This window comes from Aegilops tauschii, chromosome 2 (genome assembly GCF_002575655.3).
Source record: "Aegilops tauschii subsp. strangulata cultivar AL8/78 chromosome 2, Aet v6.0, whole genome shotgun sequence".
NCBI classification, from domain to species: Eukaryota; Viridiplantae; Streptophyta; class Magnoliopsida; order Poales; family Poaceae; genus Aegilops; species Aegilops tauschii.
This window is the reverse complement of record NC_053036.3, coordinates 9,807,117-9,834,401: the sequence shown is the minus strand read 5'-3', so window position 1 is coordinate 9,834,401 and position 27,285 is coordinate 9,807,117. Positions and strand designations below refer to the sequence as shown.

The 27,285-nt window shown below is 46.6% G+C and overlaps 1 protein-coding gene across 1 annotated transcript in view; it reads left to right on the top strand.

Annotated features, from left to right (window-relative positions):
- The window catches only part of LOC109772684 (FACT complex subunit SPT16), a 317,676-nt gene that overhangs the window by 258,870 nt on the left and 31,521 nt on the right, over positions 1–27,285 (top strand).

Below are 27,285 nucleotides of genomic sequence, written 5' to 3'. Positions count from 1 at the left end.
TGCACTTGACAGTTTTTTCTCATTTTATTATCACAGCTTTATTCTTTCTTCAAATCAAATACATGATATGTCAAAAGAAGCCAACTCTATATTGTACTGACACTCTGCGCCAAATCGATCCAGCTCTAGGCTATAGATAATGACAGCCACTTCAAACTAGTCGTAAAGACTCAGTTGGTAGTTGCAACCACTAATCCACTATCGTCGGTGCTGGGTAACCCTGTGACAGCGATGGGCACCAGCTAACAAAGGGAGACGAGGCGACGACTTGTGTCGTTCGACTGTTTCTAGGATATGGAAGCACCGTGTCTGGAGGGAAATCTGTGGATGTTGTTTCAAGAAACGTGCAACTCAGGTCTATTTCCACAAACGTCAGGGAAGGGGCAATGCGGGACTCCTCAAAAGCTGACAATTTTCATGTTAACTGTAATATTTCGTACCCGCAGAAATAAGAGAGCAAATTTCATTGTTTTCTGAAATTGTCACCCCGTCTGCATGTCTACGGTACATTACGTAATTTATTTTTCATTTTTATTTCCGCTTATATTTTGAAAACTTTTAAATATACATATTTTTCAGAAATTACTTTACTTAAAAATTAAAATTCTCACCGCACACTAAGAAGTGTTCGAAGATCATGTAATTTGTAAAAAATGTTCATCTCATTCTCAGAAAAATTTCATAGCATTTAATTAAACTTTCATGCAGTGTAAACAATTATTGGCACAAGTAAAAACGTTTGCACCATTAAAACAATGTTTCACGTGTATTAAAAATTATTCAACGTATATCCAGAAAATATTCAACATGCATTTTAATATGTTTAACATGTATTAAAAAATTGTTCAGGTTTCTGACAAACTTTCTACGTGTATAAAAAAATAGTATCTATTCAAAACATGATCGACGAGTTTTTGAGAAAACAATCATGTATTTTTAAAAAATGTTCAATGTGTATCTGAATTTTTTAACATGTATTCAAAGAATCTTCAACGTGTATTCAAAAAATGTTTAATGTGTACCTGAGAAATGTTTAACAGGTAATCAAAATAATGTTCAAACATGTATTTCAGAAAATGTTCATCATGTAATTGAAAAGTGTATACCGTGTATACAAAAAATTAGCATATTGAAAAATTAAAAAGAAATAGAAAAAGAAGAAGAAAAAATTGAATAGAAAAAAAAGTAAAATAAAATGGAAAATAGGGATGAACACTAACAAAGAAAACATATAAAAATAAAAACCAAAGAAAACTGTTAACAAACAAAATACGAAAAATATAGTGCACGAAATGTTCTAAATCCAATCCATACCGATCTATCAAACCTTCCCGAAAACGATCTAATGGGTTGACCCACTAATGTGATCACACACGGAATGCTGAGGCAAGACGGTGATACATCACGCTATGGCTATAAGTTGCCCATACCGATTCCTAATAGGAATTGCCTACAGGTGATGTCAAGCGGGTCGGCCCAGTAGCGAGGTTCCCTTCATTGCGTGTTTTAGGTTCTTGTAGGGTTTCCTATTTATTTTATTCCTCTTTTTTGTTTTATCGTTGGTTTTCTTCGGATTTCCTTCATTTTCTTTATTTTTCTATGATTTTTTTCTCACTGTTTTTTTTCTTTGTTATACTTTGGTTTTTTTAATTCTTAGTTTTCTATGATCTTCTTTGCTTTTTTTGTTGTTTCTTTGCCATTTTTATTGTTTCACTTTGTTTCCACACACGTCCTCTTTTTATCGGTATACAATGTACATTTTTAGATCACACATGAAACATTTTTATGATACACTTTGGAAAAATTTTAATTGCATGATTTATATTTTTACAAATGAATGTTTGTGAACATTTTTTGAATTAACAGTAACACTTTTTTACAAATTAAATTTGTGCATTTTTAATGGAAATAAACATTGTATAAATATTTTTTAATTGTCACAAACATTTTTGAATTGCCGGAATTTTCTTCAAAATGTCACGTCATAGTTCTAATGGTTCAAAACATTTTTACGGTACAAAATATAAACAGTAGAATAAAAATGCAAACAAAACAAAAATGTACGGGTAAAAGGGAAATGCATGGGAGACTTCAGTGTGACGTCAGCAGGCAGGGTCACTGGGCTGACCCTGCGATAGGGATTGCTGCCGGGGGCACATAGCCACATCCGATACATCACACTACAAGCGGGATATATCCCTAGTGCACCTGGGTTGCAGAGCTAATGCTGGGTTTTTTTTCGTCTCATATGCCTTCTGGATGTCTAGCTTCGCCACATAATGATAATTCTTTTTGCCTCTTTCTATTCATACAATTCAAACACTCATAGGTCGCAATGACATTGTCAATAATAAGTTTATCCAGCACAAAGGTCGATTGTTTTTTAGAGATAATTTCGGGGAGAACCTGCTTAAGTCGGTTAGCGAGTACTTCTGAATCGATTTTATAAATCACACTGAGCAAGCTAATAGGGCAGGACTGCGAAAAAAGTATGGTTTGTACCTTAGGATTAATAACAATGAACGTCCTGTTAATCTCCTCCGCATAATCTTCTCCCTTCAATATCCTAATCACAACATTGGTAACGTCCTCTCACCATGCAAGTGCCAATAATTCTGATAAACTTGAGCTAGGAATTAATCCGTGCCCGGTGCTTTTGTCGAGAACATTTGGGAATAGGGCCACACTAGTTGTAGTGTATGATCCTTTTGCTTTTACTTTTGTTTATTTTGCTATGGTTTTGTCGAGAACATTTTCCTTGTATTGCTATGGTTTTTCTTTCTTCGTTATACTTTGGTTTTCTTTTTTTATTTCTTGGTTTTCTTTGTTTTGTATGATCCTTTTGCTTTTATTTTTGTTCCTTTCTCATTTTTTATTGGTCCACTTTGTTTCCACACATGTCCTCTTTTTCCTCAGTATACAATGTACGTATTTAGAGCACTTATGAAACAATTTTATGATACACTTTGGAAATATTTCAAATGCATGATGTACATTTTTTACAAATGCATGTTTGTAAACATTTTTTTGAATACACAGTAACATTTTTTACAAATTAAATTTGTGCATTTTTAATGGAAATAAACATTTTTCTATCCTATGGAAACATGTTTTATATTGTATAAATATTTTTTAAATGTCACAAACAGTTTTGAATCCCCGGAATTTTTCTTCAAAATGTCACGTACATAGTTCTAATAGTTCAAAACATTTTTTATGGTACAAAATATAAACATTTCGAAATATAAATAGTAAAATAAAAATGCAAAAAAGGAAAACAAAATTGTACGGAAAAAAATGGAAATGCATGGGTGACTTCAATGTCACGTCAGCAGGTGGGGTCACTGGGCTGACCCTGTGATAGGTATTGCTGCGGGGGGCACATAGCCACATCTGATACATCACACTGTAAGTGAGATATATCCCTAGCGCACCTGGGTTGCAGAGCTCTGCAATATGCTAGTTTTTTTTTGTCTCAAATGCGTTCTGCATGTCTAGTTTCACCGCATAATGATAATTCTTTTTGCCTCTTTCTTTTCATAAAATTCAAACACTCATAGGTCGCAATGACACTGTCAACAATAAGTTTATCCGGCACAAAGGTCGATGTTGTTCATAGATAATTTCAGGGAGAACCTGCTTAAGTCGGTTTGCGAGTACTTTTGAATCGACTTTATAAACCACACTAAGCAAGCTAATAGAGCAGGACTACGAAAAAAGTATTGTTTGTACCTTAGGATTACTAACAATGAGCATCATGTTAATCTCCTCCGCATAATCTCCTCCCTTCAATATCCTAATCACAACATTGGTAACGTCCGTCCTCTCACCTTGCACGTGCCAATTATTTTGAAAAACTTGAGCTAGGAATTAATCCGGGCCCGGTGCTTTCGTCGAGAACATTTGGGAATAGGGCCACACTAGTGCAAAAATGCCTACTAGCAGTGTTCGGAGAACGTTGTTAGTGGCGCCGCATGCCGACGCCATTAGTATGATGCCCGTGCTAGGCTGGTATTACCTGCGTATGCTTCCAACGCCACTAGTATATGTCTCATCAGTTGTATCAATGTGCAATGCCACTAATAGACAAATTATCAGTAGCACAAGATGTATGGTAGACAACAGTAATAGAAGTCATGCGTCATTTGGTTGACGCTCGCTTTGCCCCGTGCGTCCCCATTGTCAGTAAATCCCTACTATCTAATAACCCCTAGCTACACAAATTGAGTTAACACAGTAATTAAAATAAATCTTACTTAAACATTAATATTAAACTAGTTTGTATCCATATATTACACAGACTTGAACAACACAGTTCAAATAATCAAATCACAAAAAATCTAATTAAAACTAGACAGCGAGTCTGATTCCATGCTGACGCGCTGTCTTCGTTGCAACCGCTACCGCCGGGCCTTCTACGCATTGTCGTCCGAGATGACGATGACGTCCTCGTGTCTGTAGCCAGAGTTGGAGGCCTCCACGACGTCGGATGCAGGAGGTTGGTTCGCAACGCTAGAATCTCCGCTCACTCATCGGGAGGAAGCGACGAAAATATCATGTGAACCTCAAGAAGCGTGTCCACCGTTCACAACTCCTCCATGTCATGGCATGCAGGAGGCGGAGGCGAAGCCTGAGGAGGTTGCATCTCCTGCCTCCGCATTTCCTCCCTCTTCTCCTCGTCCTCTCGGAGGGACTCGAAGGAGTAGTCGATGGCGGGCTCCTCCTCCTCAAATTTTGGGTCGGCACGGTACAAAGCCATGCTGTTAGCGTCAGCGAGCCGCGGCGCAGCCACTAGATGCTCTCACAAAGCCACCTCACCCACCATGTTGACGCCCCAGGATGCCGACGGAGGCGGCGTCCGTGTCGGGAATGGTGGCGGTGAACCAGCCGGAGAAGGGGTTGGGGACTGATCCAGTGACGCATCCATCAGGAAGCCGGCGTGTGCATCTCGGCTACTTGCGGGACACCGACAATTGGCTGGGTCAATGGCAGCATGGCCAGGACCTTCGTCAGCTCGTTGAACATGAAGGAGGACGACGGCGTTGGGTGTAAGGAGGGCCGGAGAGGTGCAATGGTGGGCGCCGATGCAAGAGGAAGGGTTTGTGGGGGCGCGGGGGGAGTGGATAAGATTAATCCACTCCCACTGGGTGGATAAGACCCCCCTCCTTTATTTGTGCCGGACCACCTTGGCGGTGTTGGTTGTGCACACAACGCCACTATATGTGTATAGGTGTGCAGGCCAAGGTGGAGATGTCAGTCATATCTTGTCTAAAAAATCATTTTTGGTGGGGTGGATTTTACAATTTTCCAGTTAACAAAGTCTATAAAAGTTGAATCTTGTAGTGGTGTGTTGGTATTACCTTTCTAGGATAAGGCTAGAATTTGATATTGTTAGACACAAGTTTTCACATACATACATATATATTGAATATTTCGGTTGGTCCGCATGATGTTGCTAAATTGTGTGTTCATGCAAAATTTTCACATACATACATATAGTGGGAGGCGGAGCAGCAAAAGGTTGCGGCCGCACTGGCCGAGAAGGAGCTTGCCGAAGAGAAGGCAGCTCGGGGCAAGGACCAGGCCCGGGTCCTCGAGGTGGACGACACCCTGAAGGGCGTGTACCTTGAATGCGACGCCCTTAAGAAGGAGGAGAACGAGGCGATTGTGGAGCTCAAGCAGCTGAGCTTGGCACACGCCGAGGTCTAGACCCGGGCCCGGGCGGACCGCGAAGTACTCCAGCAAGTCAGGCAGATCGCTGCTGGTAAGATATTTTTGCTTCAGTGTGTTTTTGGCCGCAAGGGGTTCGTCGAGCTCACTCGTTCCGTTTTATTATGACACATGCCATTATTATCATATTGATTTGCATGATCATAATATAGCTAACATGATGTTTTTATGGCTTGCCCTTTTTTTATGTCATTTGCTACGCTAGATTATTGCACATCCCAGTAGATCGACGGAGGCACTCACATAGAGTCATATTTTGTTCTAGGTATCGAGTTATAATTCTTGAGTTGTAAGCAAATAAAAGTATGATAATCTTTATTATTAGAGCATTGTCCCATGTGAGGAAAGGATGATGGAAGCTATGATTGCCTCACAAGTTGGGACGAGTCTCCAGACTTTATGAAAAATAAAAGAGGCCAAAGAAGCCCAAATAAAAAAAGAGGCCATAGAAGCCCGCCAAAAAATAAAAAAATAAAAAATGAGAGAAAAGAGAGAAGGGACAATGTTACTATCCTTTTTCCACACTTGCGCTTCAAAGTAGAACCATGATCTTCATGATAGAGAGTCTCCTATATTGTCACTTTCATATACTAGTGAGAATTTTTCATTATAGAACTTGGCTTTTATATTCCAATGATGGGCTTCCTCAAATTGCCCTAGGTCTTCGTGAGCAAGCGAGTTGGATGCACACCCACTTAGTTTCTTTTGAGCTCTCATACACTTATTGTTGGGGAACGTAGTAATTTCAAAAAAATTCCTACGCACACGCAAGATCATGGTGATGCATAGCAACGAGAGGGGTGAGTGTTGTCCACGTACCCTCGTAGACCGAAAGAGGAAGCGTTATGACAACGCGGTTGATGTAGTCGTACGTCTTCACGATCGACCGATCCTAGTACCGAACTACGGCACCTCCGCGATCTGCACACGTTCAGCTCGGTGACGTCCCACGAACTCACGATCCAGTAGAGCTTCGAGGGAAAGTTTCGTCAGCATGACGACGTGATGATAGTGATGATGAAGTTACAGGCGCAGGGCTTCGCCTAAGCACTACGATGATATGACCGAGGTGGATTATGGTGGAGGGGGGCACCGCACACGGCTAAGAGATCAATGATCAACTTGTGTGTCTATGGGGTGCCCCCTGCCCCGTATATAAAGGAGTGGAGGAGGGGGAGGGCCGGCCCTCCTATGGCGCGCCCCATGGGGAGTCCTACTCCCACCGGGAGTAGGATTCCCCCCTTCCATGTAGTAGGAGTAGGAGAGAAGGAAGGAGGAGAGAGGGAGAAGGAAAGGGGGGCGCCGCCCCCGTTACCTAGTCCAATTCGGACTAGAGGGGGAGGGGGCGCGCGGCCTGCCCTGGCCTCCCCTCTCTCTCTCCACTAAGGCCCATAAGGCCCATTACACTCCCTGGGGGTTTCCGGTAACCCCCCCGGTACTCCGGTATATGCCTGAACTCACTCGGAACCCTTCTGATGTCCAAACATAGTCGTCCAATATATCGATCTTTATGTCTCGACCATTTCGAGACTCCTCGTCATGTCTGTGATCATATCCGGGACTCTGAACTATCTTCGGTACATCAAAACACATAAGCTCATGATACCGATCGTCACCGAATGTTAAGTGTGCGGACCCTACGGGTTCGAGAACTATGTAGACATGACCGAGACACGTCTCCGGTCAATAACCAATAGTAGAACCTAGATGCTCATATTGGTTCCTACATATCCTACAAAGATCTTTATCGGTCAAACCGCATAACAACATACGTTGTTCCCTTTGTCATCGGTATGTTACTTGCCCGAGATTCGATCGTCGGTATCTCAATACCTAGTTCAATATCGTTACCGGCAAGTCTCTTTACTCGTTCCGTAATGCATCATCCCGCAACTAACTCATTAGTCACATTGCTTGCAAGGCTTATATTGATGTGCATTACCGAGAGGGCCTAGAGATACCTCTCCGACAATCGGAGTGACAAATCCTAATCTTGATCTATGCCAACTCAACAAGTACCATCGGAGACACCTTAGAGCACCTTTATAATCACCACAGTTACGTTGTGACGTTTGGTAGCACACAAAGTGTTCCTCCGGTATTCGGGAGTTGCATAATATCATAGTCATAGGAACATGTATAAGTCATGAAGGAAGCAATAGCAATATACTAAACGATCAAATGCTAAGCTAACAGAATGGGTCAAGTCAATCACATCATTCTCTAATGATGTGATCCCGTTAATCAAATGACAAATCATGTCAATGGCTAGGAAACTTAACCATCTTTGATTCAACGAGCTAGTCAAGTAGAGGCATACTAGTGACACTCTGTTTGTCTACGTATTCACACATGTACTAAGTTTCCGGTTAATACAATTCTAGCATGAATAATAAACATTTATCATGATATAAGGAAATATAAATAAAAACTTTATTATTGCCTCTAGGGAATATTAGAAATGCTACAGAGCTCCCACTCACTTTCTTGCAAATACAGGCTTCTCCAAAAGTCTGTATAAAACCATATGCTTTGATCACACTATCAAAACGTTTATTCCAACTCCGAGATGCTTGCACCAGTCCATAAATGGATCGCTGGAGCTTGCACACTTTGTTAGCATCCTTTGGATCGATAAAACCTTCAGGTTGCATCATATAGAACTCTTCTTACAGAAATCCATTCAGGAATGCAGTCTTTACATCCATTTGCTAAATTTCATAATCAAAAAATGCAGCAATTGCTAACATCGGACGGACTTAAGCATCGCTACGGGTGAGAAGGTCTCATCGTAGTCAACTCCTTGAACTTGTCGAAAACCTTTTGCAACAAGTCGAGCTTTGTAGACAGTAACATTACCGTCAGCGTTAGTCTTCTTCTTGAAGATCCATTTATTCTTGATGGCTTGCTGATCAACGGGCAAGTCAACCAAAGTCCACACTTTGTTCTCATACATGGATCCCATCTCAGATTTCATGGCCTCAAGCCATTTTGCGGAATCTAGGCTCATCATCGCATCCTCATAGTTCGTAGGTTTGTCATGGTCAAGTAACAAGACCTCTAGAACAGGATTACTATACCACTCTGGTGCGGATCTTACTCTGGTTGACCTAAGAGGTTCGGTAGTAACTTGATATGAAGTTACATGATCATCATCATTAGCTTCCTCACTAATTGGTGTAGGAGTCACATGAACAGATTTCTGTGATGAACTACTTTCCAATAAGGGAGCAGGTACAGTTACCTCATCAAGTTCTACTTTCCTCCCACTCACTTCTTTCGAGAGAAACTCCTTCTCTAGAAAGGATCCATTCTTAGCAACGAATGTCCTGCCTTCGGATCTGTGATAGAAGGTGTACCCAATAGTCTCCTTTGGGTATCCTATGAAGACACATTTCTCCGATTTGGGTTCGAGCTTATCAGGTTGAAGCTTTTTCACATAAGCATCGCAGCCCCAAACTTTAAGAAACGACAACTTTGGTTTCTTGCCAAACCATATTCATAAGGTGTCGGCTCAACGGATATAGATGCTGCCCTATTTAACGTGAATGCAGCCGTCTCTAAAGCATAACCCCAAAATGATAGCGGTAAATCAGTAAGAGACATCATAGATCGCACCATATCTAGTAAAGTACGATTACGACGTTCGGACACACCATTACGCTGTGGTGTTCCGGGTGGCGTGAGTTGCGAAACTATTCCGCATTGTTTCAAATGAAGACCAAAATCGTAACTCAAATATTCTCCTCCACGATCAGATCATAGAAAATTTATTTTCTTGTTACGATGATTTTCCACTTCACTCTGAAATTCTTTGAACTTTTCAAATGTTTCAGACTTATGTTTCATTAAGTAGATATACCCATATCTGCTCAAATCATCTGTGAAGGTGAGAAAATAACGATACCCGCCGCGAGCCTCAACATTCATCGGACCACATACATCAGTATGTATGATTTCCAACAAATCTGTTGCTCGCTCCATTGTTCCGGAGAACGGATTTTTAGTCATCTTGCCCATGAGGCATGGTTTCTTAAGTACCAAGTGATTCATAATCAAGTGATTCCAAAAGTCCATCTGAATAGAGTTTCTTCATGCGCTTTACACCAATATGACCTAAATGGCAGCGCCACAAATAAGTTGCATTATCATTATCAACTCTGCATCTTTTGGCTTCAATATTATTAATATGTGTATCACTACTATCGAGATTCAATATAAATAGACCACTCTTTAAGGGTGCATGACCCTAAAAGATATTACTCTTATAAATAGAACAACCATTATTCTCTGATTTAAATGAATAACCGTCTCACATCAAACAAGATCCAGATATAATGTTCATGCTTAACGCTGGCACCAAATAACAATTATTCAGGTCTAAAACTAATCCCGAAGGTAGATGTAGAGGTAGCGTGCCGACCGCGATCACATCGACTTTGGAACAATTTCCCACGCGCATCGTCACCTCGTCCTTAGACAATCTTCGCTTAATCCGTAGTCCCTGTTTCGAGTTGCAAATATTAGGAACAGAACCAATATAAAATACCCAGGTGCTACTGCGAGCATTAGTAAGGTACACATCAATAACATGTATATCACATATACCTTTGTTCACCTTGCCATCCTTCTTATCCGCCAAATACTTGGGGCAGTTCCGCTTCCAGTGACCAGTCCCTTTGCAGTAGAAGCACTCAGTCTCAGGCTTAGGTCCAGACTTGGGCTTCTTCACTTGAGCAGCAACTTGCTTGCCGTTCTTCTTGAAGTTCCCTTTCTTCGCTTTACCCTTTTTCTTGAAAATGGTGGTTGTCGGAGTAATTGGCCACGGATACCTCGAAGACGGCAAGACAATAATTCAAGACATCGGGGCTAGCAAAGCCCCTCAGTCCAACAGCCTGGCTGCTCCTGCCGGCTCCCTGTCCGACTGCTCTGCTCGGCCGGATGCCGGCTGCCGACTGCGCCGACCAGCCGGCTGCCGACTGTAGCCCGACCCAACACCGACAAGACCCCGACGAGATGGCCATATCGCGGACGAGACAGCTGTACCACGACGCCATCATGTACAGTGACACTTGTCCCTGGGCACTATTTATGAAGTGACCCAGGGGACAAGTGTGGCACCCCACCATGCCTTACCCATGCCACCACATAACTTACTCTCTAAGCTAGCCATGCCTATATATATGGGCACACATACATCCATCCATCCAGGAGGGACTCTCACGCACACACCCTCAAGCAAGCTAGCTAGCAAGAGAGCTAGCTAGCCATCCATCCATCCACTCCCACGGGCAAGTATGCCCAAGCACACCCATACGGCCAGAGGCAACGGCCACCATGCCACATACATATGCAAAGCCAGATGCCTATGGCATTGAGCTTAGATACAGCTCCAGGAGCACTCTGTACCAGATATACATACCAGAGATATTCAGACATGCAGGAGTAGGGGTATTATCTCTTCGGAGAGCCCCGAACCTGGGTAAACTAGTGCGTGCTACTCGCATACCCGCTCCCGGGCCTATCAGCAGCAGTCTTACCCTCACACTAAGCCCTTGTGGCATCTGTCGACTCGCAAGCCCCCCGTGAGAATACCACGACAGTTGGCGCCCACCGTGGTGTGGTACTACTACTATGCTACCACGCTGCTGCTGGTTTCGCAGTCCGGGCGGGACCATTTTTCGCCTTCACCGCCGCGGCGTCGCGCCGTCTCTCCGATAGCGGTCAGGGGCTCAACATCTGACATGCCCCCGGAGTGGCCACGAGGGGCAGCGCGCCCTCGCCGTCGGCTTCGCCATCTTCATCGTCACCGCGGCGTCGCCATCGTCTCTTCGGTGGCGCTCGGGGGCCCGACATCGACATGCCCCCGGAGTGGCCGCGAGGGGCGGCGCGCCCTCGTCGTCGGCCTTGCCTTCTTCACCACCACCGTTGCGACGCCGGCCGTCGGTCCACGCGCGCTGCGCGCGGGGCCTCGCTTCAGTCGGCCGTGCCCATCCACGCACCGCTCGCGTATGCTCCCCTCCGCGTTGCGCCTTGCTTCGGCTGAAACGCATGTTCACTCCTCCACATGCCATCTTTGCGAGCTAGCTAGATGCAAGTCAAACCGTGGTCATACATCATCCATACACTACTCAAAGAACGACATGATTTCTTGTTGGCGCCCATACTGCACCATGCCTCGTGCATCTCCAGTCGCGCTGCGTTAACCCAGCCGGACTGCCCGACGCCTCTGCTTCCGTGGCCACACGTCCGCGCGGGCCTTCTCCTCTGCAGCTGGCGCGGCCTCCAGAGGTGCATGCGCCCGCGTGCTGCTACTTCCCGCACGCGTCTCACCCCCACACGCCGGCGCTGCTCAGCCCGCGCTGCTGCCGGCCGCGGCTCTGCCTGTGCTACTCCAGCCCCTGGCTGCTGGCCCCGCGCCGGCTGCCCCGCACCCGACCGCCGGCTGCAGCGCCCGGCCTGCCGCGACCCCGCCTCCGCCGGGTTCCCGAGCCGCCGGCCTCCGCCCCGCTCCATTAGTATCCGGCCTCCGCCTCCTCTGCGCATCCGGCTAGGGCCGGCTCCGAGTCTCCCACGCCGGCTGCAGCCTTGCCTCTCCGGCCGGCTCCTGCATCTCCTCCGCCTGTTCTCGCCGTCAGGTTCCCCGGCTAGCTCCTCCTCAGTCCGGCTTCGTCGTCCGCCAGCAGGCCCCCGGCCGCACCTGGCCGCCTTCGTCTCACGCGCACAACGAGCCCCCTCCGTCGCGCCCGGCTCCGGCCGTGCCGCGCTTGCCCGGCCTCTCCAGCAGCCGGCTTCGCCTCCGTCCGGCCCCAAGCACCATGCCGGCTTCGACTCGGCCTATCCCGCGCCGTCCGGCCTCGAGCGCCGCGCCGGCTTTGCCTCCGCCCGTGCGCCCGCGGCCGCCGGCTCCCTCCCGCATCACCCGGCTCTGTCCGCGCGACCGGCTTCACCAGCGCCCGACGGCCGGGTCGCCGCGCCCCTTCGCTCCGCCCTGGCCGCAACCTGGCTCCGGGTGCTCGGCCCACCGTCCGGCTCCCGCGCTGGCTCGCTCGCCGCCCCACCTCCGGGCTCCCGGGTGCGCCTCGGCCGGCTCCCGTTGTTCGTTGCCGCAGCCTGTCGGTGTCGTTCGGGCAGCCGAGAGAAAGAAAAATAAATAGGGTCGAGTGAGGGAAAAGTCAAGGGCCAACTGCCCACGGCCCGGCTGAAAAAAATGAAGAGCTGTGTCCGACTGCTCAAGGCCGGCTGGGAGAAAAATAAAAGGGTCGGTTGCCCGAGATCCGGCTAAAAAAGCCAAGGGCCGACTGCCCACAGCCGGCTGGTGAAAAAAAAGTGGCCGGGTGAGATGGCCGGCTGCCCGAGAGTCGGCTGGAATAAAAGAAAAGATGAAAGAAATGTGCGTCCGACTGCCAGATGTGCGTCCAACCGATGGCTGCCTGGCCGGCTGCAAAAATCCCGACTGATGTGTCGGAGTCTGCCTGCCCAGCCAGCTGAAGAAGAAAAAGAAGAATACAAAGTAGTCGCCGGGAGATCCGGCCCGACTGCTCAACAGTCGGCCCGAATCTCGGGGGTACACCCAGCGGGTGCGCTGACGCGCCCCTGCGAAGAAGACAAAGTAGTCGCCGGGAGATCCGGCCCGACTGCTCAGCATCCGGCCCGAATCTCGGGGGCTACACCCAGCGGGTGCGCTGACGCGCCCCTGTGAAGAAGAAGACAAAATAGTTGCCGGAAGATCCGGCCCGACTGCTCAGCAGTCGGCCCGAATCTCGGGGGCTACACCCAGTGGGTGCACTGGCGCGCCCCCACGGAAGATTGCAGACAAGAGAAGAGTTATGTCCGGCTCCCAGCAGCCGGTAGAAGAGAAAAGAAAGAAAAGGGCGCTGGCAGACGCCTCGCCGCCAGGCCGGCTGTGCCAGGCCGGCTCGGCTGCGTTCTGCTTGCCGCCTGGCCGGTCAGGCCCGACCGGCTAGACCCTCCTCGAGCGCCTAGAGGCTCGAGGGCTACACCCAGCGGGTGCGCCGACGCGCTCCGCGAGCGCCGAGCCGCGCCGGCTGTCTTCGACGACCTCCGCCTCGGCTACACGAAAATCAATGTGAGCTCCTCACCCGCATATTTTTGCATCACGAGAGCACGGATAACCTTGAGCGATGCTCGGGGGCTATCTCCGCATTTTATTATAGTTGCATCACTCTTCGCCCCGGCGCCAGCCAGAGTTGGCCCGGGGGCTGGCCGCTTGGCCTGAGACGTTAGTTCCCGCAGACGGCTTAGTAGCGTGCGCGGTACCAAAGGCCCACTCTTAGTCACAGACCGCAGAGCGGCTGTCCGGCTAGCAAGAGTGAACGCTGGAGGCCACCCACGCGAAAGACGTCTGGGAAGAAAAACGGTTCGGGCGACCCGGCCGTTCCTTTACAAGTATCTGCTCGGTCGAATCTGCCCTCAGACTCTGAGTACTGTACACTCCACTTCGCAGCCCACTCTCAGCCACAGACCGCAGAGCGGCTGTCCGGCGAGCGAGAGCACCAGCCAAAAAGCGGAGGGAACATGAAAAAGATTGAAGGGGGCTCGAACGAAACCGAGTCGGCACCCTCCGCATAAAACTTCAATGCTAAAAGCAATCATTTGATATATCTGCGTGGACTAACTTTGTCTTTTTGCATGATCATTTCCATGAACACCCGCCAAAAAACCTTCGCCCAACTTTGCCAAGTTGCCCGGAGGCTTGGGGGCTACTGTCGGAGTAATTGGCCACGGATACCCCAAAGACGGCAAGACAATAATTCAAGACATCGGGGCTAGCAAAGCCCCTCAGTCCGACTGCCCGGCTGCTCCTGCCGGCTCCCCGTCCGACTGCTCTGCCCGGCCGGATGCCGGCTGCCGACTGCGCCGACCAGCCGGCTGGTGACTGTAGCCCGACCCAACACCGACAAGACCCCGACGAGACGGCCATACCGCGGACGAGACAGTTGTACCACGACGCCATCATGTACAGTGACACTTGTCCCTGGGCACTATTTATGAAGTGACCCAGGGGACAAGTGTGACACCCCACCATGCCTTGCCCATGCCACCACATAACTTACTCTCTAAGCTAGCCATGCCTATATATATGGGCACACATCCATCCATCCAGGAGGGACTCTCACGCACACACCCTCAAGCAAGCTAGCTAGCAAGAGAGCTAGCTAGCCATCCATCCATCCACTCCCACGGGCAAGTATGCCCAGGCACACCCATACGGCCAGAGGCAACGGCCACCATGCCACATACATATGCAAAGCCAGATGCCTATGGCACTGAGCTTAGATACAGCTCCAGGAGCACTCTGTACCAGATATACATACCAGAGATATTCAGACATGCAGTAGTAGGGGTATTATCTCTCCGGAGAGCCCCGAACCTGGGTAAACTAGTGTGTGCTACTCGCATATCCGCTCCCGGGCCTATCAGCTGCAGTCTTACCCTCACACTAAGCCCTTGTGGCATCTGTCGACTCGCAAGCCCCCCGTGAGAATACCACGACAGTGGTCTTGTTGACCATCAACACTTGATGCTCCTTCTTGATTTCTACCTTCGCAGCCTTTAGCATTGCGAAGAGCTCGGGGATGGTCTTATCCATCCCTTGCATGTTATAGTTCATCACGAAGCTCTTGTAGCTTGGTGGCAGTGATTGAAGAATTCTGTCAATGACACTATCATCTGGAAGATTAACTCCCAGTTGAATCAAGTGATTGTTATACCCACACATTTGAGTATATGCTCACTGACAGAACTATTCTCCTCCATCTTGCAGCTGTAGAACTTATTGGAGACTTCATATCTCTCAATCCGGGCATTTGCTTGAAATATTAACTTCAACTCCTGGAACATCTCATATGCTCCATGACGTTCAAAACATCGTTGAAGTCCCGGTTCTAAGCCGTAAAGCATGACACACTGAACTATCGAGTAGTCATCAGCTTTGCTCTGCTAGACGTTCATAACATTTGGCGTTGCTCCTGCAGCGGGTTTGGCACCTAGTGGTGCTTCCAGGACGTAATTCTTCTGTGCAGCAATGAGGATAATCCTCAAGTTACGGACCTAGTCCGTGTAGTTGCTACCATCATCTTTCAACTTAGCTTTCTCTAGGAACGCATTAAAATTCAACGGAACAGCAGCACAGGCCATCTATCTGCAACAACATAGACATGCAAAATACTATCAGGTACTAAGTTCATGATAAATTAAAGTTCAATTAATCAAATTACTTAAGAACTCCCACTTAGATAGACATCCCTCTAATCATCTGAGTGATCACGTGATCCATATCAACTAAACCATGTCCGATCATCACGTGAGATGGAGTAGTTTTCAATGGTGAACATCACTATGTTGATCATATCTACTATATGATTCACGCTCGACCTTTCGGCCTCAGTGTTCCGAGGCCATATCTGCATATGCTAGGCTCGTCAAGTTTAACCCGAGTATTCTGCGTGTGCAAAACTGGCTTGCACCCGTTGTATGTGAACGTAGAGCTTATCACACCCGATCATCACGTGGTGTCTCGGCACGATGAACTTTCGCAACGATGCATACTCAGGGAGAACACTTATACCTTGAAATTTAGTGAGAGATCATCTTATAATGCTACCGTCGATCTAAGCAAAATAGGATGCATAAAGGATAAACATCACATGCAATCAATATAAGTGATATGATATGGCCATCATCATCTTGTGCCTTTGATCTCCATCTCCAAAGCACCGTTATGATCACCATCGTCACCGGCGCGACACCTTGATCTCCATCGTAGCATCGTTGTCGTCTCGCCAGCTGTTGCTTCTACGACTATCGCTACCGCTTAGTGATAAAGTAAAGCAATTACACGGCGATTGCATTTCATACAATAAAGCGACAACCATATGGCTCCTGCCAGTTGCCGATAACTTTGTTACAAAACATGATCATCTCATACAATAAAATTTAGCATCATGTCTTCACCATATCACATCACAACATGCCCTGCAAAAACAAGTTAGACGTCCTCTACTTTGTTGTTGCAAGTTTTACGTGGCTGCTACGGGCTGAGCAAGAACCGTTCTTACCTACGCATAAAAACCACAACGATATTTCGTCAAGTATGTGCTATTTTAACCTTCAAAAAGGACCCGGCGTAGCCACACTCGATTCAACTAAAGTTGGAGAAACTGACACCCGCCAGCCACCTGTGTGCGAAGCACGTCGGTAGAACCAGTCTCGCGTAAGCGTACGCGTAATGTCGGTCCGGGCCGCTTCATCCAACAATACCGCCGAATCAAAGTATGACATGCTGGTAACCAGTATGACTAGTATCTCCCACAACTCACTTGTGTTCTACTCGTGCATATAACATCTACGCATAAACCTGGCTCGGATGCCACCGTTGGGGAACGTAGTAATTTCAAAAAAATTCCTACGCACACGCAAGATCATGGTGGTGCATAGCAACGAGAGGGGAGAGTGTTGTCCACGTACCCTTGTAGACCGAAAGCGGAAGCGTTATGACAACGCGGTTGATGTAGTCGTACGTCTTCACGATCGACCGATCCTAGTACCGAACGTACGGCACCTCCGCGATCTGCACACGTTCAGCTCGGTGACGTCCCATGAACTCACGATCCAGTAGAGCTTCGAGGGAGAGCTTTGTCAGCACGACGGCGTGATGATGGTGATGATGAAGTTACCGGCGCAGGGCTTCACCTAAGCACTACGACGATATGACCGAGGTGGATTATGGTGGAGGGGGGCACCGCACACGGCTAAGAGATCAATGATCAACTTGTGTGTCCATGGGGTGCCCCCTCCCCCGTATATAAAGAAGTGGAGGAGGGGGAGGGCCGGCCCTCCTATGGCGCGCCCCATGGGGAGTCCTACTCCCACCAGGAGTAGGATTCCCCCTTCCATGTAGTAGGAGTACGAGAGAAGGAAGGAGGAGAGAGGGAGAAGGAAAGGGGGGCGCCGCCCCCGTTACCTAGTCCAATTCGGACTAGAGGGGGAGGGGGCGTGCGGCCTGCCCTGGCCACCCCTCTCTCTCTCTCCACTAAGGCCCATAAGGCCCATTACACTCCCCGGGGGTTTCCGGTAACCCCCCGGTACTCCGATATATGTCTGAACTCACTCGGAACCCTTCCGATGTCCAAACATAGTCGTCCAATATATCGATCTTTATGTCTCGACCATTTCAAGACTCCTCGTCATGTCAGTGATCATATCCGGGACTCTGAACTATCTTCGGTACATCAAAACACATAAACTCATAATACCGATCGTCACCGAACGTTAAGCGTGCGGACCCTACGGGTTCGAGAACTATGTAGACATGACCGAGACACGTCTCCGGTCAATAACCAATAGGGGAACCTGGATGCTCATATTGGTTCCTACATATTCTACGAAGACCTTTATCGGTCAAACCGCAAAACGACATACGTTGTTCCCTTTGTCATCGGTATGTTACTTGCCCGAGATTCGATCGTCGGTATCTCAATACCTAGTTCAATCTCGTTACCGGCAAGTCTCTTTACTCGTTCTGTAATGCATCAACCCGCAACTAACTCATTAGTCACATTGCTTGCAAGGCTTATATTTATGTGCATTACTGATGACCCACAAGTGTAGGGGATCTATCGTAGTCCTTCGATAAGTAAGAGTGTCGAACCCAATGAGGAGCAGAAGGAAATGACAAGCGGTTTTCAGTAAGGTATTCTCTGCAAGCACTGAGATTATCGGTAACAGATAGTTTTGTGATAAGGTAATTTGTAACGGGTAACCAGTAACAAAAGTAAATAAGGTGCAGGAAGATGGCCCAATCCTTTTTGTAGCAAAGGACAAGCCTGGACAAACTCTTATATAGAGAAAAGCGCTCCCGAGGACACATGGGAATTATCGTCAAGCTAGTTCTCATCACGCTCATATGATTCGCGTTCGTTACTTTGATAATTTGGTATGTGGGTGGACCGGTGCTTGGGTACTGCCCTTTCTTGGACAAGCATCCCACTTATGATTAACCCCTATCGCAAGCATCCGCAACTACAAGAGAAGTATTAAGGTAAACCTAACCATAGCATGAAACATATGTATCCAAATCAGCCCCTTACGAAGCAACTCATAAACTAGAGTTTAAGCTTCTGTCACTCTAGCAACCCATCATCTACTTATTACTTCCCAATGCCTTCCTCTAGGCCCAAACAATGGTGAAGTGTCATGTATTCGACATTCACATAACACCACTAGAGGAGAGACAACATACATCTCATCAAAATATCGAACGAATACCAAATTCACATGACTACTTATAGCAAGACTTCTCCCATGTCCTCAGGAACAAACGTAACTACTCACAAATCATATTCATGTTCATAATCAGAGGAGTATTAATATGCATATAGGATCTGAACATATGATCTTCCACCAAATAAACCAACTAGCATCAACTACAAGGAGTAATCAACACTACTAGCAACCCACATGTACCAATCTGAGGTTTTGATACAAAGATTGGATACAAGAGATGAACTAGGGTTTAAGAGGAGATGGTGCTGGTGAAGATGTTGACGGAGATTGACCCCCTCCCGCTGAGAGGATCGATGGTGATGACGATGGTGATGATTTCCCCCTCCCGGAGGGATGTTTCCCCGGCAGAACAACTCCGCCGGAGCCCTAGATTGGTTCTGCCAAGGTTCCGCCTCGTGGCGGCGGTGTTTCGTCCCGAAAGCTTGCTTATGATTTTTTTCAGGGTAAAAGACCTCATATAGCAGAAGATGGGCACCGGAGGCCTGCTCGGGGGGCCACGAGGCAGGGGGCGCGCCCCCCACCCTCGTGGCCAGGGTGTGGGCCCCCTCTGGTTAATTCTTTCGCCAGTATTTTTTATTAATTCCAAAAACTGCCTCCGTGAAGTTTCAGGACTTTTGGAGTTGTGCAGAATAGGTCTCTAATATTTGCTCCTTTTCCAGCCCAGAACTCCAGCTACCGACATTCTCCTCTTCATGTAAACCTTGTAAAATAAGAGAGAATAGGCATAAGTATTGTGACATAACATGTAATAACAGCCAATAATGCAATAAATATCGATATAAAAGCATGATGCAAAATGGATGTATCAATTACTGAGATGGCCCAAATATACCTCTCCGACAATCGGAATGACAAATCCTAATCTTGATCTATGCCAACTCAACAAGTACCATCGGAGACACCTGTAGAGCACCTTTATAAACACTCAGTTACGTTGTGACGTTTGGTAGCACACAAAGTGTTCCTCTGGTATTCAGGCGTTGCATAATCTCATAGTCATAGGAACATGTATAAGTCATGAAGAAAGCAATAGCAATATACTAAACGATCAAATGCTAAGCTAACGGAATGGGCCAAGTCAATCACATCATTCTCTAATGATGTGATCCCGTTAATCAAATGACAACTCATGTCAATGGCTAGGAAACTTAACCATCTTTGATTCAACGAGCTAGTCAAGTAGAGGCATACTAGTGACACTCTGTTTGTCTATGTATTCACACATGTACTAAGTTTCCGGTTAATACAATTCTAGCATGAATAATAAACATTTATCATGATATAAGGAAATATAAATAACAACTTTATTATTGCCTCTAGGGCATATTTCCTTCACTTATAGCTCTAGTGCATCCGTTGCATGGCAATCCCTACTCACTCATATTGATATATATTGATGGGCATCTCCATAGCCCATTGATACGCCTAGTTGATGTGAGACTATCTCCTTCTTTTTTGTCTTCTCCACAACCACCATATTCTATTCCACCTATAGTGCTATATCCATGGCTCACGCTCATATATTGCGTGAAAGTTGAAAAAGTTTGAGAACATTAAAAGTATGAAACAATTGCTTGGCTTGTCATCGGGGTTGTGCATGATTTAATAATTTGTATGATGAAGATGGAGTATAGCCAGACTATATGATTTTGTAGGCATAACTTTCTTTGGCCATGTTATTTTGAGAAGACATGATTGCTTTGTTAGTATGCTTGAAGTATTATTGTTTTTATGTCAATATTAAACTTTTGTTTTGAATCTTATGGATCTGATTATTCATGTCACAATAAAAAAATTACATGGATAAATATGTTAGGTAGCATTCCACATCAAAAATTATGTTTTTATCATTTACCTATTCAAGGATGAGCAGGAATTAAGCTTGGGGATGCTTGATACGTCTCCAACGTATCTATAACTTTTTATTGTTCCATGCTATTATATTATCTGTTTCGGATGTTTGCCCATTGCCAGTTTCTGTTTTTCCTTGTTTTTGAGTTTCATAGAAAAAGAATATCAAACGGAGTCCAAACGGAATGAAATTTACGATGATTTTTCTTGGACCAGAAGACACATGTAGGACTTGGAGACCAAGGAAAAGGAGTCCTGAGGCTATGGCAAGGGTGCCGGGCGCGCCCCAGGGGGGCGCGCCCCCTGCCTTGTGGGTCCCTCGGAGCTCCCCTAACCCTAATCTTCAGCCTATAAATTCCCAAATATTCCCAAACCACCGGAGGCATCCACGAAAATACTTTTCCACCGCCACAAGCCTGTGTTCACGTGAGATCCCATCTTGGGGCCTTTTCCGGCGATCTGCCAGAGGGGGATTCGATCATGGAGGGCTGTTGGAAATATGCCCTAGAGGCAATAATAAAATGGTTATTATTATATTTCCTTGTTCATGATAATTGTCTATTGTTCATGCTATAATTGTGTTATCCGGAAATCGTAATACATGTGTGAATACATAGACCACAACATGTCCCTAGTGAGCCTCTAGTTGACTAGCTCGTTGATCAATAGATGGTTACGGTTTCCTGACCATGGACATTGGATGTCATTGATAACGGGATCACATCATTAGGAGAATGATGTGATGGACAAGACCCAATCCTAAGCATAGCACTAGATCGTGTAGTTCATTTGCTAAAGCTTTTCTAAAGTCAAGTATCATTTCCTTAGACCATGAGATCGTGCAACTCTCGGATGCCGTAGGAATGCTTTGGGTGTACCAAACGTCACGACGTAACTGGGTGACTATAAAGGTGCACTACAGGTATCTCCGAAAGTGTCTGTTGGGTTGGCGTAGTTCGAGACTGGGATTTGTCACTCCGTATGACGGAGAGGTATCTCTAGGCCCACTCCGTAATGCATCATCATAATGAGCTCGATGTGACCAAGTAGTTGGTCACGGGATCATGCATTACGGAACGAGTAAAGTGACTTGCCGGTAACGAGATTGAACGAGGTATTGGGATACCCACGATCGAATCTCGGGCAAGTAACGTACCGATTGACAAAGGGAATTGTATACGGGATTGCTTGAATCCTCGACATCGTGGTTCATCTGATGAGATCATCGTCGAACGTGTGGGAGCCAACATGGGTATCCAGATTCCACTGTTGGTTATTGGCTAGAGAGGTGTCTCGGTCATGTCTGCATGATTCCCGAACCCGTAGGGTCTACACACTTAAGGTTCGATGACGCTAGGGTTATAAGGAAGGTTTGTATGTGATTAACGAATGTTGTTCCGAGTCCCAGATGAGATCCCGGACGTCACGATGAGTTCTGGATTGGTCTGGAGGTGAAGATTTATATATGGGAAGTCATCATACGGTCACCGGAAATATTCTGGGGTATACCGGTATTGTACCGGGACCACCGGAGGGGTTCCAGGGGTCCACCGGGAGGGTCCACCTGCCCCGGAGGGCCTTATAGGCTATAGGTGGAAGGGAACCAGCCCCTAAGTGGGCTGGGCGCCATCCCCCCTAGGGCCCATGCGCCTAGGGTTGGGGGGAACCCTAAAGTGGGGCGCCCCCCTTGCTTGGGGGGCAAGCCCCCTTCCCCTTGGCCGCTGCCCCCCTCTAGATCTCATCTAGAGGGACCGCCCCCCTTCTCCCTATAAATAGAGGGGTGGAGGGAGGGCTGCAGGACCACATCCAAGGCGCAGCCCCTCCCCTCCCCAACACCTCTCCTCCTCCGCGTGAGCTTGGCGAAGCCCTGCCGGAGAACTGCCACTCCACCACCACCACGCCGTCGTGCTACTGTTGGAGCCTTCTTCCTCAACCTCTCCCTCCTCCTTGCTGAATCAAGGCACGAGAGACGTCACCGGGCTGCACGTGTGTTGAACGCGGAGGCACCGTTGTTCGGTGCTTGGATCGGATTCTGCCGCGATCTGAATCGCTGCATGTACAACTCCTCCAACCGCGTTCTTGCAACGCTTCCGCATCGCGATCTTCAAAGGTATGAAGATGCACTCCCCTCTCGTTGCTAGAAACTCCATAGATTGATCTTGGTGATGCGTAGAAATTTTTTAATTTCTGCAACGATCCCCAACAAGGGCATCTACATCAACCCTATTGCCCTTTTGATGAAGCGTGAGTAGTTTACCTCAGACCTACGGGTCCATAGCTAGTAGCTATATGGCTTCTTCTCTCTCTATGATCTTCAATACCATGTTCTCCTCGATATTCTTGGAGTTCTATCCGATGTAATATTCTTTTGCAGTGTGTTCCTCGAGATCCGATGAATTATGGATTTATGATCAGATTCTATGAATATTATTTGAATCTTCTATGAATTCTTATATGCATGATTTGATATCTTTGTATTTCTCTTTGAATTATAGGTTTGGTTAGGCCAACTAGATTGGTATTTCTTGGAATGGGAGATGTTCTTAGTTTTGGGTTCAATCTTGCGGCGTCCTCACCCAGTGACAAAGTAGGGGTAGCGAGGCACGTATTTGTATTTGTATTGTTGCCATAAAGGATAAAAAGATGGGGTTTTCATCATATTGCTTGAGTTTATCCATCTACATCATGTCATCTTACTTAAGGCGTTACTCCGTTCTTATGAACTTAATACTCTAGATGCATGCTGGATAGCGGTCGATGTGTGGAGTAATAGTAGTAGATGCAGAATCATTTCGGTCTACTTGACACGGACGTGATGCCTATATGCATAATCATTGCCTTGGATATCATCGTCACTTTGCGCTTTTCTATCAATCGCTCGGCAGTAATTTGTTGACCCATCATATTATTTTCCTTCAAGAGAGAAGCCTCTATGAAACCTATGGCCCCCGGGTCTATTTTCCATTATATATGTTTCAGACCTATAAACCCAAAAATACTTTGCTGCAATTTATTTACATTTATTTTATTTTACATTTTAGTAATCTTTTATTTCTATCTCTATCAGGTCTCACCATTGCAATTGACCGTGAAGGGATTGACAACCCCTTTACCGCGTTAGGTGCAAGTGTTTGATTGTTTGTGTAGGTGCATAGATTGGAGACTTGCTTGTGCCTCCTACTGGATTGATACCTTGATTCTCTAACTGAGGGAAATAATCATCTCTACTGTGCTGCATCACCATTTCTTTTTCAAGGGAAAAACCAATGCAAACTCAAGAAGTAGCATGCCCACGGAGGCTATGCAGGCCAGTTTCTTCAGACTGGTGGCCCGTCTGCAAGAGGTCGGCCCTCAAGTGGTGCCGGAAGCGGTCCACGTGCTTGGAGGGCGTCCAACGGGCGTATGCTTGCATGAAGACGCACTATCCGCGTCTTGATGCGACACTCGTGGCCTCGGGACCCCCCCCCCTCCGAAGGGAAGGACCGGACGGCGGAGCAGTTCTTGGCTGGGGTGATGGAGAGGGAGCTCGGATCACCGAGGACTAATGTCCCAAGGACTCTTTGTATTTTTATATTATACTTTGGAATGCCGAATTTGCAAGATGTAAAGACATGCTTTCGTTTAGAATGAATGTGGCTTTAAATTCCGACGTGTCAGTGTGTATTATATATTTTTTACTCCCGTGCAACCGATTTAAAACTGAAAGCAACCATTCGTCGGCTTCGGCCCCTTTTTACAAGATACGAAGGGTGTCTCATACGCAGTCTTGACCCTTGGCCGATGTCTCGGTTCCCGAAGGCAGTTCGTGCATATGAAACAAGGCAATCATACTATATTGGTTGTATAGCTTTCACTTAGTCATAGAAGCTTAATTGTTGGGGCTGGTGACAAGCACCCGGTGTGTGAAGTGCTTGGTGGTTGTTAGGGTTTACACCACTAGTCACTTTGGCTTATTTTAATAAGAAAAGCCCTTCGTTTGTCACAGGGGATCTCTAACGATCCTTTGTTTGACATTGTCATCGGCTAGCCGACCAGTTTACGCTTACCACAACAGTCAGTTTTCAGCTTTTCTCCACTGAGGCGCTGTACCATAAGAGTAGGAAGCGCAATCGCTATGGTTCTCCTTTACACTCTTAGCCGAATAGATCGGGAACATAAGAGGTAAGCACAGAAGTCGGGCAACCCAACTATTGACCAAAATCGAGGACCAAACACAACATCCGAGACGACGAATAGACAATTCGGACTTGTAATTTGGGACTAGTGTTAAAGTTGACCCCATAAGGTTGTATCTTAACTCAAAGGCAGTCAATGAAAGGAACATAAGAATATGCATGGTGACCTGGAAGGGTCTATTCTTCTTTATTTCATATGGTCAAGCGTACATGCCGAGCTTTATCAAAATAGACTTATAAAAGATACAATGTGGTGAGAAAAGGAGATAAAAAAGAAATGGAGTAAGAATAGGGTGGACGCTGTCGGGTTAGTTAGTCCGGATCCTTCCCTGTCGCATGTCTGCACCTCCTTGCTGTTGACCAGCTTAACCTCGTTTAAGGCGAGGCTGGTGTGTGCGGTCTGCCACCTCGGCCGTTCATTTGCTTGATGCTGTTGACGGTCGGGTCCTTCAAAAAGGCCTGCAGTTGCCGCTTGATGGTTGAAGCCATGTAGTCATGTCGCTCCCGTTTAGGCCTTTTACAATGCCTTATTGGTGTGCGAGTCTTTAATTTGTCGTTGCTTGGTTGAGCCGAGAACGACGTGTCATGTGTTTCGGCTCCTCGGCCTCCCATGGGATTTTTGAGTGCAAAATTATGCACCCTAGGGATGTAGTGCCCTTCCAGAGGGAGGCGAAGGAGGAGCCTGTACCCCTATTTGGGGTGGGTGGATGGCTGTCCAAGATCGGCCAGTGTGGCCCGTGTACGCTTTGACGAGCCGGGCGTGCTTTTTGTTGCACGGGCCGCCTCCTCGGTTGCCTGGACCTCGATTGCGAAAACCGCGGTTTGCTCCTCTATGTGGAGGGAGCGTTCGGTGTTACCATTCACTATGATAACACTGTTTGGTCCCGGCATTTTTAGCTTTAAATATGTGTAGTGCAGGACTGCGTTAAAGCGAGCGAATGCGGTGCGCCCTAGCAGTGTGTGGTAGCCGCTTCGAAAGGGGACGATATCTCTTCGCTCCGGAAGTTTTCGGGTGAGCCGAAGACTACTTCTAGCGTGATTGTTCCCGTGCAGCGAGCTTCGAAACCAGGTATGATAGCTTTAAAGGTGGTTGTGATGGGCTTGATCCAATATGAGTCAATGCCCATCTTTCTGACCGTATCCGCATAAATCGATTTGAGGCCGCTGCCTCCATCCATGAGGGCGCGTGTTAAATGGAATCCATCAACAATGTGATCCAAGACTAAGGCTGCCAATCCTTCGTGTCGTATGCTGGTCGGATGGTCGCGCTTGTCGAACGTGATCGGGTAGGCAGACCATGGGTTATACTTCGGGGCGACGGGCTCTAAGGCGTAAACGTCCCGAAGTAACCATTTTCGCTCCGGTTTGGGGATGTGAGTGACGTAAATCATGTTCACGTCCTTTACCACAAGCAAAGCATCAGCAGCACCAGATAGCCATTGGTGTTAAAGAAGCTATGTAACTAGATTATTGACTCTAATGTAAGTGGGAGTTTGTAGGAGAGATGCCCCAAAGGTTATTATTATTATTATTATTATTATTATTTATTTATTTATTTATTTATCTTCCACGTTGTAATTGATGTTTATGTTCTATGCTATAAATGCAATGATTCATGAGTCTGCAATAACTACGAGGCTCGTAAGGAATCTCATGTGCACGTGTGAAATAATTAATGGATAAATAGATTCCTAGTCCCGCCTTTAATACTAACTCAAGTGTTGCATGATGGTTCTGTTTTCCAGATCATGGGCATGACTATGGCGGCAAATTTGAGGACACAATGTTAGAAGAACACTTGTGTTCAACTAACCCAATTGATGTTATGCTATGAGATACGTTCTGTCACAATTTAATGGTTTATAACAAACAGAAAGTAAATGTTTGCATAATTCCATATACCATGAGAGTATCGAGTTCCTTCATACTTGCTTCGTGAACTTTGGTGTTTGTTAAACGTCATCTGTAATAGGGTGGCTATTACGGCAACTTATGGGTTCACGAAAAAGTATGACAAGGGACTAGATAGCTCAAGATCAGGATTTGCTCCTCTGATGATGGAGACATATTCTTGGGGCCCTCTTGGTTTGATGGTATCCATCATCGTCTAGTCAGACACAGTGTGATTTGATCACAGGGATGCCAGAACATGAGGATGAGAAAAGAGAACAAAACTTGCAACGAGCAAACTAGCATAGTGAACAAGTTGTTGATTCACGGG